Source organism: Dama dama, chromosome 1, assembly GCF_033118175.1.
Source record: "Dama dama isolate Ldn47 chromosome 1, ASM3311817v1, whole genome shotgun sequence".
Taxonomy (NCBI): domain Eukaryota; kingdom Metazoa; phylum Chordata; class Mammalia; order Artiodactyla; family Cervidae; genus Dama; species Dama dama.
In genome coordinates this window covers 2,343,608-2,359,117 of record NC_083681.1, presented here as the reverse complement: position 1 = coordinate 2,359,117, position 15,510 = coordinate 2,343,608, and positions in this window count along the sequence as shown.

Genomic DNA, 15,510 nt, shown 5'->3' with positions numbered 1-15,510 from the left:
AGAAAACCCAAGATCACTGTCTCAAGTCTAGAGGGATCCTGAGGTCACTGGAGCAATACGAAAGGACTCCGTGGACCCCAAATCAACTCGAGATGAGAGCTTAGTCCCTGGCTTCGACTCAAGAGGAATACCAACTTTCCACAACCACCTCAAGAGGAGGCTTCTCTCAGCTACAGGTATGTGGGAGGACCCTGAGTTTGTGGCCTCAAGTGGAATGGACACCGAGATGCTCTGACTCGAAGTAAGGCCGGATATCCCTGCAGTGAATTGAATGCAGGCTCGTCTTGCATCTCCCAAGACGAAGGGATGCCTGAATCCCCTGTGGAGACCACAGAGAAAGACCTAGTCCTCCGCCTCAACGCGACCGGAGGCCTCACATCCTTTGAAAACTCGAGAGGTCCGCGGAGATCAATGCTTCCAAAGGAGACGATGCCTGACTCCTCTTGAAAATGGATAGGAGTCCCAGGATCCCTGTGGCACGTGGAAAGGGACCCTGGGTCTCCCGCCTCACGTGGAGACGCGTCCCAATTGCCATGCCAAGAATCGCGGAGAATCCTGAGGTGTCCCTCGCACCTAGGCAGGAGTCCTGACGTCGCTGAACAAACACGTGTCTGGAAGGGCCCTCCCCGTCGTAACTTGAGAATATACCCCAGGTTCCGGCCGCAACTCGAGAAAAACCATGAGACTTCCCCCTCGCCGCGAGATGAGGCCCGATTCCCCTGCACTGCGTGCAGAGCAATTCCGAGTTCCACATCTAGCCTGAAAGGAGCCTAGATTTCCTTGATGGCACTCCAGAGAAAACCCAAGATCACTGTCTCAAGTCTAGAGGGATCCTGAGGTCACTATACCAACACGAAAGTGTTCTGTGGACCCCAAATCAACTCGAGAGAGAGCTTAGTCCCTGGCTTCGACTCAAGAGGAATACCAACTTTCCACAAGCACCTCAAGAGGAGGCTTCTCTCAGCTATAGGTATGTGAGAGGGACCCTGAATTTGTGGCCTCAAGTGTAATGGAAACCAAGATGTTCTGACTCGAAGTAAGGCCGGATATCCCTGCAGTGAATTGAATGCAGGCTCGTCTTGCATCTCCCAAGACGAAGGGATGTCTGAATCCCCTGTGGAGACCACAGAGAAAGACCTAGTCCTCCGCCTCATTGTGACCGGAGGCCTCACATCCTTTGAAAACTCGAGAGGTCTGCGGAGATCAATGCTGCCAAAGGAGACGATGCCTGACTCCTTTTGAAAATGGATAGAAGTCCCAGGATCCCTGTGGCACGTGGAAAGGGACCCTTGGTCTCCCGCCTCACGTGGAGACGCGTCCCAATTGCCATGCCAATACTCGAGGAGAATCCCGAGGTGTCCCTCGCACCTAGGCAGGAGTCCTGACGTCGCTGAACAAACACGTGTCTGGAAGGGCCCTCCCCGTCGTAACTCGAGAATATACTCCAGGTTCCAGCCGCAACTCGAGAAAAACCATGAGACTTCCCCCTCGAAGTGAGATGAGGCCCGATTCCCCAGCACTGCATGCAGAGCAATTCGTGTTCCACATCAAACGTGAAAGGAGCCTTGATTTCCTTGATGGCACTCCAGAGAAAACCCAAGATCACTGTCTCAAGTCTAGAGGGATCCTGAGGTCACTGGAGCAACACGAAAGGGCTCCGTGGACCCCAAATCAACTCGAGATGAGAGCTTAGTCCCTGGCTTCGACTCAAGTGGAATACCAACTTACCACAAGCACCTCAAGAGGAGGCTTCTCTCAGCTACAGGTATGTGAGAGGGACCCTGAGTTTGTGGCCTCAAGTGGAATGGACACCGAGATGCTCTGACTCGAAGTAAGGCCGGATATCCCTGCAATGAATTGAATGCAGGCTCCTCTTGCATTTCCCAAGACGAAGGGTTGGCTGAATCCCCTGTGGAGACCACAGAGAAAGACCTAGTCCTCCGCCTTAACGCGAACGGAGGCCTCACATCCTTTGAAAACTCGAGAGGTCCGCGGAGATCAATGCTTCCAAAGGACACGATGCCTGACTCCTCTTGAAAATGGATAGGAGTACCAGGATCCCTGTGGCACGTGGAAAGGGACACTGGGTCTTCCGCCTCAGGTGGAGACTCGTCCCAATTGCCATGCCAAGACTCGAGGAGAATCCCGAGGTGTCCCTCGCACCTAGGCAGGAGTCCTGACGTCGCTGAACAAACACGTGTCTGGAAGGGCCCTCCCCGTCGTAACTCGAGAATATACCCCAGGTTCCGGCCGGAACTCAAGAAAAACCAAGAGACTTCCCCCTCGCCGCGAGATGTGGCCCGATTCCCCTGCACTGAGTGCAGATCAATTCCGTGTTCCACATCAAACGTGAAAGGAGCCTTGATTTCCTTGATGGCACTCCAGAGAAAACCCAAGATCACTGTCTCAAGTCTAGAGGGATCCTGAGGTCACTGGAGCAATACGAAAGGACTCCGTGGACCCCAAATCAACTCGAGATGAGAGCTTAGTCCCTGGCTTCGACTCAAGAGGAATACCAACTTTCCACAACCACCTCAAGAGGAGGCTTCTCTCAGCTACAGGTATGTGGGAGGACCCTGAGTTTGTGGCCTCAAGTGGAATGGACACCGAGATGCTCTGACTCGAAGTAAGGCCGGATATCCCTGCAGTGAATTGAATGCAGGCTCGTCTTGCATCTCCCAAGACGAAGGGATGTCTGAATCCCCTGTGGAGACCACAGAGAAAGACCTAGTTCTCCGCCTCATCGCGACCGGAGGCCTCACATCCTTTGAAAACTCGAGAGGTACGCGCAGAACAATGCTTCCAAAGGAGACGATGCCTGACTCCTCTTGAAAATGGATAGGAGTCCCAGGATCCCTGTGGCACGTGGAAAGGGACCCTGGGTCTCCCGCCTCATGTGGAGACGCGTCCCAATTGCCAAGCCAAGACTCGAGGAGAATCCCGAGGTGTCCCTCGCACCTGGGCAGGAGTCCTGACGTCGCTGAACAAACACGTGTCTGGAAGGGCCCTCCCCGTCGTAACTCGAGAATATACCCCAGGTTCCGGCCGCAACTCGAGAAAAACCATGAGACTTCCCCCTCGCCGCGAGATGAGGACCGATTCCCCTGCACTGTGTGCAGAGCAATTCTGTGTTCCACATCAAACGTGAAAGGAGCCTTGATTTCCTTGATGGCACTCCAGAGAAAACCCAAGATCACTGTCTCAAGTCTAGAGGGATCCTGAGGTCACTGGAGCAACACGAAAGGGCTCAGTGGACCCCAAATCAACTCGAGATGAGAGCTTAGTCCCTGGCTTCGCCTCAAGAGGAATACCAACTTTCCAAAAGCACCTCAAGAGGAGGCTTTTGTCAGCTACAGGTATGTGAGAGGGCCCCTGAGTTTGTGGCCTCAAGTGGAATGGACACCGAGATGCTCTGACTTGAAGTAAGGCCGGATATGCCTGCAGTGAATTGAATGCAGGCTCCTCTTGCATCTCCCAAGACGAAGGGATGTCTGAATCCCCTGTGGAGACCACAGAGAAAGACCTAGTCCTCCACATCAACGCGACCGGAGGCCTCACATCCTTTGAAAACTCGAGAGGTCCGCGGAGATCAATGCTTCCAAAGGAGACGATGCCTGACTCCTCTTGAAAATGGATAGGAAGCCCAAGATCCCTGTGGCACGTGGAAAGGAACCCTGGGTCTCCCGCCTCACGTGGAGACGCGTCCCAAATGCCATGCCAAGACTCGAGGAGAATCCCGAGGTGTCCCTCGCACCTGGGCAGGAGTCCTGACGTCGCTGAACAAACACGTGTCTGGAAGGGCCCTCCCCGTCGTAATTCGAGAATATACCCCAGTTTCCGGCCGCAACTCGAGAAAAACCAAGAGACTTCCCCCTCGCCGCGAGATGAGGCCCGATTCCCCTGCACTGCGTGCAGAGCAATTCCGTGTTCCACATCAAACGTTAAAGGAGCCTTGATTTCCTTGATTGCACTCCAGAGAAAACCCAAGATCACTGTCTCAAGTCTAGAGGGATCCTGAGGTCACTGGAGCAAAACGAAAGGGCTCCGTGGACCCCAAATCAACTCGAGATGATAGCTTAGTCCCTGGCTTCGACTCAAGAGGAATACCAACTTTCCACCAGCACCTCAAGAGGAGGCTTCTCTCAGCTACAGGTATGTGAGAGGGACCCTGAGTTTGTGGCCTCAAGTGGAATGGACACCGAGATGCTCTGACTCGAAGTAAGGCCGGATATCCCTGCAGTGAATTGAATGCAGGCTCGTCTTGCATCTCCCAAGACGAAGGGATGTCTGAATCCCCTGTGGAGACCACAGAGAAAGACTTAGTTCTCCGCATCATCGTGACCGGAGGCCTCACATCCTTTGGAAACTCGAGAGGTCCGCGGAGATCAATGCTTCCAAAGGAGACGATGCCTGACTCCTCTTGAAAATGGATAGCAGTGCCAGGATCCCTGTGGCACGTGGAAAGGGACCCTGGGTCTCCCGCCTCACGTGGAGACGCGTCCCAATTGCAATGCCAAGACTCGAGGAGAATCCCGAGGTGTCCCTCTCACCTAGGTAGGAGTCCTGACGTCGCTGAACAAACACGTGTCTGGAAGGGCCCTCCCCGTCGTAACTCGAGAATATACCCCAGGTTCCGGCCGCAACTCGAGAAAAACCATGAGATTTCCCCCTCGCCGCGAGATGAGGCGCGATTCCCCTGCACTGCGTGCAGAGCAATTCCGTGTTCCACATCAAACGTGAAAGGAGCCTTGATTTCCTTGATGGCACTCCAGAGAAAACCCAAGATCACTGTCTCATGTCTAGAGGGATCCTGAGATCACTGGAGCAACACGAAAGGGCTCCGTGGACCCCAAATCAACTCGAGATGAGAGCTTAGTCCCTGGCTTCGCCTCAAGAGGAATACCAACTTTCCAAAAGCACCTCAAGAGGAGGCTTCTCTCAGCTACAGATATGTGAGAGGGACCCTGAGTTTGTGGCCTCAAGTGGAATGAACACCGAGATGCTCTGACTCGAAGTAAGGCCGGATATGCCTGCAGTGAATTGAATGCAGGCTCGTCTTGCATCTCCGAAGACGAAGGGATGTCTGAATCCCCTGTGGAGACCACAGAGAAAGACCTAGTTCTCCGCATCATCGTGACCGGAGGCCTCACATCCTTTGAAAACTCGAGAGGTCCGCGGAGATCAATGCTTCCAAAGGAGACGATGCCTGACTCCTCTTGAAAATGGATAGGAGTCCCAGGATCCCTGTGGCACGTGGAAAGGGACCCTGGGTCTCCCGCCTCACGTGGAGACGCGTCCCAAATGCCATGCCAAGACTCGAGGAGAATCCCGAGGTGTCCCTCGCACCTAGGCAGGAGTCCTGACGTCGCTGAACAAACACGTGTCTGGAAGGGCCCTCCCCGTCGTAACTCGAGAATATACACCAAGTTCCGGCCGCAACTCGAGAAAAACCAAGAGACTTCCCCCTCGCCGCGAGATGAGGCCCGATTCCCCTGCACTGCGTGCAGAACAATTCCTTGTTCCACATCAAACGTGAAAGGAGCCTTGATTTCCTTGATTGCACTCCAGAGAAAACCCAAGATCACTGTCTCAAGTCTAGAGGGATCCTGAGGTCACTGGAGCAACACGAAAGGGCTCCGTGGACCCCAAATCAACTCGAGATGAGAGCTTAGTCCCTGGCTTCGACTCAAGAGGAATACCAACTTTCAACAAGCACCTCAAGAGGAGGCTTCTCTCAGCTACAGGTATGAGAGAGGGACCCTGAGTTTGTGGCCTCAAGTGGAATGGACACCGAGATGCTCTGACTCGAAGTAAGGCCGGATATCCCTGCAGTGAATTGAATGCAGGCTCGTCTTGCATCTCCCAAGACAAAGGGATGTCTGAATCCCCTGTGGAGACCACAGAGAAAGACCTAGTTCTCCGCCTCATCGCGACCGGAGGCCTCACATCCTTTGAAAACTCGAGAGGTCTGAGGAGATCAATGCTTCCAAAGGAGACGATGCCTGACTCCTCTTGAAAATGGATAGGAGTCCCAGGATCCCTGTGGCACGTAGAAAGGGACCCTAGGTCTCCCGCCTCACGTGGAGATGCGTCCCAATTGCCATGCCAAGACTCGAGGAGAATCCCGAGGTGTCCCTCGCACCTAGGCAGGAGTCCTGACGTCGCTGAACAAACACATGTCTGGAATGGCCCTCCCCGTCATAACTCGAGAATATAAATCAGATTTCGGCCGCATCTCGAGAAAAACCAAGAGACTTCCCCCTCGCCGAGAGATGAGGCCCGATTCCCCTGCACTGCGTGCAGAGCAATTCCGTGTTCCACATCAAACGTGAAAGGAGGCTTGATTTCCTTGATAGCACTCCAGAGAAAACCCAAGATCACTGTCTCAAGTCTAGAGGGATCCTGAGGTCACTGGAGCAACACGAAAGGGCTCCGTGGACCCCAAATCAACTCGAGATGAGAGTTTAGTCTCTGGCTTCGACTCAAGAGGAATACCAACTTTCCACAAGCACCTCAACAGGAGGCTTCTCTCAGCTACAGGTATGTGATAGGACCCTGAGTTTGTGGCCTCAAGTGGAATGGACACCGAGATGCTCTGACTCGAAGTAAGGCCGGATATCCCTGCAGTGAATTGAATGCAGGCTCGTCTTGCATCTCCCAAGACGAAGGGATGTCTGAATCCCCTGTGGAGACCACAGAGAAAGACCTAGTTCCCCGCCTCATCGCGACCGGAGGCCTCACATCCTTTGAAAATTCGAGAGGTCCGCGGAGATCAATGCTTCCAAAGGAAACGATGCCTGACTCCTCTAGAAAATGGTTAGGAGTCCCAGGATCCCTGTGGCAAGTGGAAAGGACCCTGGGTCTCCTGCCTCACGTGGAGACGCGTCCCAATTGCCATGCCAAGACTCGAGGAGAATCCCGAGGTGTCCCTCGCACCTAGGCAGGAGTCCTGACGTCGCTGAACAAACACGTGTCTGGAAGGGCCCTCCCCGTCGTAACTCAAGAATATACCCCAGGTTCCGGCCGGAACTCAAGAAAAACCATGAGACTTCCCCCTCGCCGCGAGATGAGGCCCGATTCCCCTGCACTGCGTGCAGAGCAATTCCGTGTTCCACATCAAACGTGAAAGGAGCCTTGCTTTCCTCGATGGCACTCCAGAGAAAACCCAAGATCACTGTCTCAAGTCCAGAGGGATCCTGAGGTCACTGGAGCAACATGAAAGGGCTCCGTGGACCCCAAATCAACTCGAGATGAGAGCTTAGTCCCTGGCTTCGACTCAAGAGGAATACCAACTTTCCACAAGCACCTCAAGAGGAGGCTTCTCTCAGCTACATGTATGTGTGAGGACCCTGAGTTTGTGGCCTCAAGTGGAGTGGACACCGAGATGCTCTGACTCGAAATAAGGCCGGATATCCATGCAGTGAATTGAATGCAGGCTCGTCTTGCATCTCCCAAGACGAAGGGTTGTCTGAATCCCCTGTGGAGACCACAGAGAAAGACCAAGTTCTCCGCCTCATCGCAACCGGAGGCCTCACATCCTTTGAAAACTCGAGAGGTCCCCGCAGAACAAAGCTTCCAATGGAGACGATGCCTGACTTCTCTTGAAAATGGATAGGAGTCCCAGGATCCCTGTGGCACGTGGAAAGGTACCCTGGGTCTCCCGCCTCACGTGGAGACGCGTCCCAATTGCCATGCCAAGACTCGAGGAGAATCCCGAGGTGTCCCTCACACCTAGGCAGGAGTCATGACGTCGCTGAACAAACACGTGTCTGGAAGGGACCTCCCCGTCGTAACTCGAGAATATACCCCAGGTTGCGTCCGCAACTCGAGAAAAACCATGACACTTCCCCCTCGCCGCGAGATGAGGCCTGATTCCCCTGCACTGCGTGCAGAGCAATTCCATGTTTCACATCAAATGTGAACGGAGCCTTGATTTCCTTGATGGCACTCCAGAGAAAACCCAAGATCACTGTCTCAAGTCTAGAGGGATCCTGAGGTAACTGGAGCAACACGAAAGGGCTCCGTGGACCCCAAGTCAACTCGAGATGAGAGCTTAGTCCCTGGCTTCGACTCAAGAGGAATACCAACTTTGCACAAGCACCTCAAGAGGAGGCTTCTCTCAGCCACAGGTATGTGAGAGGGACCCTGAGTTTGTGGCCTCAAGTGGAATGGACACATAGATTCTCTGACTCGAAGTAAGGCCGGATATCCCTGCAGTGAATTGAATGCAGGCTTGTCTTGCATCTCCCAAGAAGAAGGGATGTCTGAATCCCCTGTGGAGATGATAGAGAAAGACCTATTCTTCCGCCTCATCGCGACCGGAGGCCTCACATCCTTTGAAAACTCGAGAGTTCCGCGGAGATCAATGCTTCCAAAGGAGACGATGCCTGACTCCTCTTGAAAATGGATAGGAGTCCCAGGATCCCTGTGGCACATGGAAAGGGACCCTGGGTCTACCGCCTCACTTGGTGACACGTCCCAATTGCCATGCCAAGACTCGAGGAGAATCCCGAGGTGTCCCTCGCACGTAGGCAGGAGTCCTGACGTCGCTGAACAAACACGTGTCTGGAAGGGCCCTCCCCGTCGTAACTCGAGAATATACCCCAGGTTCCGGCCGCAACTCGAGAAAAACCAAGAGACTTCCCCCTCGCCGCGAGATGAGGCCCGATTCCCCTGCACTGCGTGCAGAGCAATTCCGAGTTCCACATCTAGCCTGAAAGGAGCCTAGATTTCCTTGATGGCACTCCAGAGAAAACCCAAGATCACTCTCTCAAGTCTAGAGGGATCCTGAGGTCACTATACCAACACGAAAGGGTTCCGTGGACCCCAAATCAACTCGAGATGAGAGCTTAGTCCCTGGCTTCGACTCAAGAAGAATACCAACTTTCCACAAGCACCTCAAGAGGAGGCTTCTCTCAGCTACAGGTATGTGAGAGGGACCCTGAATTTGTGGCCTCAAGTGTAATGGAAACCAAGATGTTCTGACTCGAAGTAAGGCCGGATATCCCTGCAGTGAATTGAATGCAGGCTCGTCTTGCATCTCCCAAGACGAAGGGATGTCTGAATCCCCTGTGGAGACCACAGAGAAAGACCTTGTCTCCGCCTCACCGTGACCGGAGGCCTCACATCCTTTGAAAACTCGAGAGGTCTGCGGAGATCAATGCTTCCAAAGGAGACGATGCCTGACTCCTTTTGAAAATGGATAGAAGTCCCAGGATCCCTGTGGCACGTGGAAAGGGACCCTGGGTCTCCCGCCTCACGTGGAGACGCGTCCCAATTGCCATGCCAATACTCGAGGAGAATCCCGAGGTGTCCCTCGCACCTAGGCAGGAGTCCTGACGTCGCTGAACAAACACGTGTCTGGAAGGGCCCTCCCCGTCGTAACTCGAGAATATACCCCTGGTTCCGGCCGCAACTCGAGAAAAACCATGAGACTTCCCCCTCGCCGCGAGATGAGGACCGATTCCCCTGCACTGCGTGCAGAGCAATTCCGTGATCCACATCAAACGTGAAAGGAGCCTTGATTTCCTTGATGGCACTCCAGAGAAGACCCAAGATCACTGTCTCAATTCTAGAGGGATCCTGAGGTCACTCTAGCAACACGAAAAGCCTCCGTGGACCCCAAATCAACTCGAGATGAGAGCTTAGTCCCTGGCTTCGACTCAAGAGGAATACCAACTTTCCACAAGCACCTCAAGAGGACGCTTCTCTCAGCTACAGGTATGTGAGAGGGACCCTGAATTTGTGGCCTCAAGTGTAATGGACACCGAGATGCTCTGACTCGAAGTAAGGCCGGATATCCCTCCAGTGAATTGAATGCAGGCTCGTCTTGCATCTCCCAAGACGAAGGGATGTCTGAATCCCCTGTGGAGACGACAGAGAAAGACCTATTCCTCCGCCTCATCGCGACCGGAGGCCTCACATCCTTTGAAAACTCGAGAGGTCTGCGGAGATCATTGCTTCCAAAGAGACGATGCCTGACTCCTCTTGAAAATGGATAGGAGTCCCAGGATCCCTGTGGCACGTGGAAAGGGACCCTGGGTCTCCCGCCTCACGTGGAGATGCGTCCCAATTGCCATGCCAAGACTCGAGGAGAATCCCGAGGTGTAACTCGCACCTAGGCAGGAGTCCTGACGTCACTGAACAAACACGTGTCTGGAAGGGCCCTCCCCGTCGTAACTCGAGAATATACCCCAGGTTCCGGCCGCAACTCGAGAAAAACCATGAGACTTCCCCCTCGATGCGAGATGAGGCCCGATTCCCCTGCACTGCGTGCAGAGCAATTCCGTGTTCCACATCAAACGTGAAAGGAGCCTTGATTTCCTTGATGGCACTCCAGAGAAAACCCAAGATCACTGTCTCAAGTCTAGAGGGATCCTGAGGTCACTGTAGCAACACGAAAGGGCTCCGTGGACCCCAAATCAACTCGAGACGAGAGCTTAGTCCCTGGCTTCGACTCAAGAGGAATACCAACTATCCACAAGCCCCTGAAGAGTTGGCTTCTCTCAGCCACAGGTATGTGAGAGGGACCCTGAGTTTGTGGCCTCAAGTGGAATGGACACCGAGATGCTCTGACTCGAAGTAAGGCCGGATATCCCTGCAGTGAATTGAATGCAGGCTCGTCTTGCATCTCCCAAGACGAAGGGATGTCTGAATCCCCTGTGGAGACCACAGAGAAATACCTAGTTCTCAGCCTCATCGCGACCGGAGGCCTCACATCCTTTGAAAATTCGAGAGGTCCACGGAGATCAATGCTTCCAAAGGAGACGATGCCTGACTCCTCTTGAAAATGGATAGGAGTCCCAGGATCCCTGTGGCACGTGGAAAGGGACCCTGGGTCTCCCGCCTCACGTGGAGACGCGACCCAATTGCCATGCCAAGACTCGAGGAGAATCCCGAGGTGTCCCTCGCACCTAGGCAGGAGTCCTGACGTTGCTGAACAAACACGTGTCTGGAAGGGCCCTCCCCGTCGTAAGTCGAGAATATACCCCAGGTTCTCGCCGCAACTCGGGTAAAACCATGAGACTTCCCCCTCGCCCCGAGATGAGGCCCGATTCCGTGCACTGCGTGCAGAGCAATTCCGTGTTCCACATCAAATGTGAACGGAGCCTTGATTTCCTTAATGGCATTCCAGAGAAAACCCAAGATCACTGTCTCAAGTCTAGAGGGATCCTGAGGTAACTGGACCAACACGAAAGGGCTCCGTGGACCCCAAATCAACTCGAGATGAGAGCTTAGTCCCTGGCTTTGACTCAAGAGGAATACCAACTTTCCACAGGCACCTCAAGAGGAGGCTTCTCTCAGCTACAGGTATGTGAGAGGGACCCTGAGTTTGTGGCCTCAAGTGGAATGGACACCTTGATGCTCTGACTCGAAGTAAGGCCGGATATCCCTGCAGTGAATTGAAAGCAGGCTCGTCTTGCATCTCCCAAGACGAAGGGATGTCTGAATCCCCTGTGGAGACCACAGAGAAAGAAATAGTTCTCCGTCATCGCGACCGGAGGCCTCACATCCTTTGAAAACTCGAGAGGTCCGCGGAGATCAATGCTTCCAAAGGAGACGATTCCTGACTCCTCTTGACAATGGATAGGAGTCCCAGGATCCCTGTGGCACGTGTAAAGGGACACTAGCTCTCCCGCCTCAAGTGGAGACGCGTCCCAATTGCCATGCCAAGATTCAAGGAGAATCTCGAGGTGTCCCTCGCACCTAGGCAGGAGTCCTGACGTCGCTGAACAAACACGTGTCTGGAAGGGCCCCCCCCCCCCGTCGTAACTCGAGAATATACCCCAGGATCCGGCCGCAACTCGAGAAAAACCATGAGACTCTCCCCTCGCCGCGAGATGAGGCCCGATTCCCCTGCACTGCGTGCAGAGCAATTCCGTGTTCCCCATCAAACGTGAAACTAGCCTTGATTTCCTTGATGGCACTCCAGAGAAAACCGAAGATCACTGTCTCAAGTCTAGAGGGATCCTGAGGTCACTGGAGCAACACGAAAGGGCTCCGTGGACCCCAATCAACTCGACATGAGAGCTTAGTCCCTGGATTCGACTCAAGAGGAATACCAACTTTCCACAAGCACCTCAAGAGGAGGCTTCCGTCGGCCACAGGTATGTGAGAAGGACCCTCAGTTTGTGGCCTCAAGTGGAATGGACACCGAGATGCTCTGACTCGAAATAAGGCCGGATATCCCTGCAGCGAATTGGATGCAGGCTCGTCTTGCATCTCCCAAGACGAAGCGATGACTGAATCCCCTGTGGAGACCACAGAGAAAGACCTAGTCCTCCGCCTCATCGAGACCGGAGGCCTCACATCATTTGAAAACTCGGGAGGTCCGTGGAGATCAATGCTTCCAAAGGAGACGATGCCTGACTCTTCTTGAAAATGGATAAGAGTCCCAGGATCCCTGTGTCACGTGGAAAGGGACCCTGGGACTCCCGCCTCACGTGGAGACGCATCCCAATTGCCATGCCAAGACTCGAGGAGAATCCCGAGGTGTCCCTCGCACCTAGGCAGGAGTCCTGACGTCGCTGAACAAACACGTGTCTGGAAGGGCCCTCCCCGTCGTAACTCGAGAATATACCCCAGGTTCCGGCCGCAACTCAAGAAAAACCATGAGACTTCCCCCTCGCCGCGAGATGAGGCCCGATTCCCCTGCACTGCGTGCAGAGCAATTCCGTGTTCCACATCAAACGTGAAAGGAGCCTTGATTTCCTTGATGGCACTCCAGAGAAAACCCAAGATCACTGTCTCAAGTCTAGAGGGATCCTGAGGTCACTGGAGCAACACGAAAGGGCTCCATGGACCCCAAATCAACTCGACATGAGAGCATAGTCCCTGGCTTCGACTCAAGAGGAATACCAACTTTCCACAAGCACCTCAAGAGGAGGCTTCTCTCATCTACAGGTATGTGAGAGGGACCCTGAGTTTGTGGCCTCAAGTGGAATGGACACCGAGATGCTCTGACTCGAAGTAAGGCCGGATATCCCTGCAGGGAATTGAATGCAGGCTCGTCTTGCATCTCCCAAGACGAAGGGATGTCTGAATCCCCTGTGGAGACCACAGAGAAAGACCTAGTTCTCCGCCTCATCGCGACCGGAGGCCTCACATCCTTTGAAAACTCGAGAGGTCCGCGGAGATCAATGCTTCCAAAGGAGACGATGCCTGACTCCTCTTGAAAATGGATAGGAGTGCCAGGATCCCTGTGGCACGTAGAAAGGGACCCTGCGTCTCCCGCCTCACGTGGAGACGCGTCCCAATTGCCATGCCAAGACTCGAGGAGAATCCCGAGGTGTCCCTCGCACCTAGGCAGGAGTCCTGACGTTGCTGAACAAACACGTGTCTGGAAGGGCCCTCCCCGTCGTAACTCGAGAATATACCCCAGGGTCCGTCCGCAACTCGAGAAAAACCATGAGACTTCCCCATCGCCCCGAGATGAGGCCCGATTCCGTGCACTGCGTGCAGAGCAATTCCATGTTCCACATCAAATGTGAACGGAGCCTTGATTTCCTTGATGGCACTCCAGAGAAAACCCAAGATCACTGTCTCAAGTCTAGAGGGATCCTGAGGTAACTGGAGCAACACGAAAGGGCTCCGTGGACCCCAAGTCAACTCGAGATGAGAGCTTAGTCCCTGGCTTCGACTCAAGAGGAATACCAACTTTGCACAAGCACCTCAAGAGGAGGCTTCTCTCAGCCACAGGTATGTGAGAGGGACCCTGAGTTTGTGGCCTCAAGTGGAATGGACACATAGATTCTCTGACTCGAAGTAAGGCCGGACATCCCTGCAGTGAATTGAATGCAGGCTTGTCTTGCATCTCCCAAGACGAAGGGATGTCTGAATCCCCTGTGGAGATGATAGAGAAAGACCTATTCCTCCGCCTCATCGCGACCGGAGGCCTCACATCCTTTGAAAACTCGAGAGTTCCGCGGAGATCAATGCTTCCAAAGGAGACGATGCCTGACTCCTCTTGAAAATGGATAGGAGTCCCAGGATCCCTGTGGCACATGGAAAGGGACCCTGGGTCTCCCGCCTCACTTGGAGACACGTCCCAATTGCCATGCCAAGACTCGAGGAGAATCCCGAGGTGTCCCTCGCACCTAGGCATGAGTCCTGACGTCGCTGAACAAACACGTGTCTGGAAGGGCCCTCGCCGTCGTAACTCGAGAATATACCGCAGGTTCCGGCCGCATCTCGAGAAAAACCATGAGACTTCCCCTCGCCACAACATGAGGCCCGATTCCCCTGCACTGCGTGCAGAGCAATTCCGTGTTCCACATCAAACGTGAAAGGAGTCTTGATTTCCTTGATGGCACTCCAGAGAAAACCCAAGATCACTGTCTCAAGTCTAGAGGGATCCTGAGGTCAATGGAGCAACACGAAAGGGCTCCGTGGACCCCAAATCAACTCGACATGAGAGCTTAGTCCCTGGCTTCAACTCAAGGGGAATACCAACTTTCAACAAGCACGTCAAGAGGAGGCTTCTCTCAGCTACAGGTATGTGAGAGGCACCATGTGTTTCTGGCCTCAAGTGGAATGGACACCGAGATGCTCTGACTCGAAGTAAGGACAGATATCCCTGCAGTGAATTGGATGCAGGCTCGTCTTGCATCTCCCAAGACGAAGGGATGTCTGAATCCCCTGTGGAGACAACAGAGAAAGACCTAGTCCTCCGCCTCATCGCGACCGGAGGCCTCACATCCTTTGAAAACTCGAGAGGTCCGCGGAGATCAATGCTTCCAAAGGAGCCGATGCCTGACTCCTCTTGAAAATGGATAGGAGTCCCAGGATCCCTGTGGCACGTGGAAAGGGACCCTGGGTCTCCTGCTTCACGTGGAGACGCGTCCCAATTGCCATGCCAAGACTCGAGGAGAATCCCGAGGTGTCCCTCGCACCTAGGCACGAGTCCTGACGTCGCTGAACAAACACGTGTCTGGAAGGGCCCTCCCCGTCGTAACTCGAGAATATACCCCAGGTTCCGGCTGCAACTCGAGAAAAACCATGAGACTTCCCCCTCGCCGCGAGATGAGGCCCGATTCCCCTGCACTGCGTGCAGAGCAATTCCGAGTTCCACATCAAACGTGAAAGGAGCCTAGATTTCCTTGATGGCACTCCAGAGAAAACCCAAGATCACTCTCTCAAGTCTAGAGGGATCCTGAGGTCACTATACCAACACGAAAGGGTTCCGTGGACCCCAAATCAACTCGAGATGAGAGCTTAGTCCCTGGCTTCGACTCAAGAGGAATACCAACTTTCCACAAGCACCTTAAGAGGAGGCTTCTCTCAGCTACAGGTATGTGAGAGGGACCCTGAATTTGTGGCCTCAAGTGTAATGGAAACCAAGATGTTCTGACTCGAAGTAAGGCCGGATATCCCTGCAGTGAAATGAATGCAGGCTCGTCTTGCATCTCCCAAGACGAAGGGATGTCTGAATCCCCTGTGGAGACCACAGAGAAAGACCTAGTCTCCGCCTCATCGTGACCGGAGGCCTCACATCCTTTGAAAACTCGAGAG